The sequence below is a fragment of the Bubalus bubalis genome, chromosome 13, assembly GCF_019923935.1.
Source record: "Bubalus bubalis isolate 160015118507 breed Murrah chromosome 13, NDDB_SH_1, whole genome shotgun sequence".
In the NCBI taxonomy this organism is placed as follows: Eukaryota; Metazoa; Chordata; class Mammalia; order Artiodactyla; family Bovidae; genus Bubalus; species Bubalus bubalis.
The window spans coordinates 67,597,922-67,600,431 of record NC_059169.1 but is presented as its reverse complement, the minus strand read 5'-3'; positions in this window follow the sequence as shown (position 1 = coordinate 67,600,431).

Here is a 2,510-nt window from a genome sequence, read left to right as displayed (position 1 = left end):
AATGGGAGAAAAGTGTCTAATATTTCAGGGCAGTTTCCGTCTTAGGAATGGCTTGCATTCCAGATGTCAAGGCAGCCCCTCGGAAATCAGAACTTATTTTCCTGAGAAGCACTATGGCACATGGTGATTCTCAGCAAAGACCCCCAGAACCTTGCAGTTTTACACCAAGAGACCAGGTTAGCAAAACCAGTTCCCCTGTCTGTCTGAAGCCCTGTGAGGCATTAGTGAAATCTCTGGAACATTTTGGAGGATGGTGACAGCTGACAGAGGGGACACAGTCCTCTGGGGTCTGGCACTTTGCATAATTAAAGAGACTTCTGTCTTCTCAAAGGGACTTTTCAGGTTGCTCAGTGGTAAAGAAGCCACCTGCCAATGCAGGGTTCGATTCCTGGATCAGAAAGATTCCCTGGAGGAGGAAATGGCAACCCCTTCCAGTATCTTTGCCTGGAGATTCCCATGGACAGAGGAGCCTGGCGGGCTACAGTCCACAGGGTTGCAAAGAGTCGGACATGATTGAGCAACTGAACACACACACCAACATCTTCTGTTAAGTCTCCTTCCCAGATAGGAATGTTCTCATAAAGGAGGTACTTTGGGGGGTGGTGGGGTGGGGTTCGTTAAACATGCTGTTTGGGAAAATTTGCCCAGTGGAGGTGAAAGTTGGCCTCCAAACCCAGACTCTTCAGTTCCTTGTTGCTCACAAGAAGTGTTAGAGTGTGTGTGTGTGCTCGTGTGTGAGTGCGTGTGCGTGCACACGTTTCCCAGAAAGCCCGTTTTGTATGCATTCCCTGCAGTTGCAGACCTCAAGGACTTGACTGTTTTTGTAACGATGATGAATAAAAGCAAAGTCTTTGAAGAAAAAAAAAAGTTCATTTTGATTTTTCAAGACAAGTCAGCAGCCACCCCAGAGACATCCCCATCCTTCTCGCCCCATGTTCCCTGCTCAGAGCTTCGCATTCATGTGCTGTTCGTTGTAACTGAAAAATGCCTCGGACTCTAGAAAGCTAAGTGGATGCAAATAGATTTGGAATTGTCAGCTCGGAGCAGTCTCGAGGGGCCAGGAGCCCCAACACAACGTTGATGGTCCTGACAGAGCTGCCTGCACCCCTCTTCAGAAAGCCGGCTGCCCAGGCGTGCTTCCTGCCATCTGTAGCTATCTGGGACCTCGCTTCTGTTTATGAGGCTGCAGGAGATGAAAGTGGGAACTACGTTAATTATTGCAAAGTGCTTTTTACTTTTAAAGTGCCTCTCTGGTGTTAATTAGTTATTCCTCCTTACAGCACTCTAGTGAGGTAGGTCAGACTTATTACCACCCCCTCCCTTTTTTTTTTACCTTGGAGGAAATGAAGACACAGAAATTTAATGACTCCCCAGGGGACCTGGGGAAAGCTGGTTTCCTAGACAGAGTTAGGTTTGCAATGTGATGTGCCTGGCTTCCTCTGTGGGTCTTGCAGATCTGCCATTCCTGGCTGCCACGCTAATACCCCAGGTGTATCTTAGGCAGGGATAAGTTCTGTCTGCCGTTGTCAAAGGACATTGGATTTGCCAGAGGCTTGGGTGGTTGGAAATAAAGAGCAGAGGTTGCTGCCCTAATTCCCATCCATTTCATGCAAGGAAACTCCTTGGTCTTGGTCCTTTGCTCCTCTAGAGGGGGTGAGGTTTGGGAGGAGGGTCGCCCCTGGTCAGATGCCCAGTGAGGGCAATGGAGAAGGGAGGGAGAAATGGCATAGGCAGAGAGCTGATTGTAAATGCTCTTGTTCCCGGCGTGCACTTTCCAGGTTGCTTCTCATCCGTGAGGATCTGGAAGCAGAGGTGCTGATGCAGCCGCCTTCACATTTGGGGCAGAAAGTGATTAAATGTTGGGAAAGGACAAGGCAAGGGTGGCAGGGGAGCCAGATGGCAGCTGCTTCATGCAAGTTCTGGCCGCTCCAGGGCAAGGCTCTTACTGGATGTTTCTCTTCTGCTGTTGTCCAGTCGCTAAGTCACGTCCCAACTTTCTGTGACTCCATGAGCTGCAACACACCAGGCTTCCCTGTCCTTCACTAGCTCCCAGAGTTGGCTCAAATTCATGTCCACTGAGTTGGTGACGTCATCCAATCATCTCATCTTCTGTCCCTCCTTCTCCTCTTACCCTCACTCTTTCCCAGCATCAGGATCTTTTCCAGTGAGTCGGCTCTTTGCATCAGATGGCCAAAGTCTTGGAGCTTCAGCGTCAGCATCAATCTTTCCAATGAATATTCAGGATTGATTTTCTTTAGGATTGACTGGTTTGCTCTCCTTGCTGTCCAAGGGACTTTCAAGAATCTTCTCCAGCATTGCAGTGCTGAAATTGAAAGCATCAATTCTTCGGTGCTCAGCCTTCTTTATGGTCCAGCTCTCAGAGGTCTGAGGCATCCAGCACAGACTCTGTTCACGGTTGTCATCATGTCACTTTCCTTCCCTACTTCCAGGCAGAGCTGGAATTTGGTCTTCTCACCTCAGACCCTTAACTTTCCAATGAAAGTCTCCCT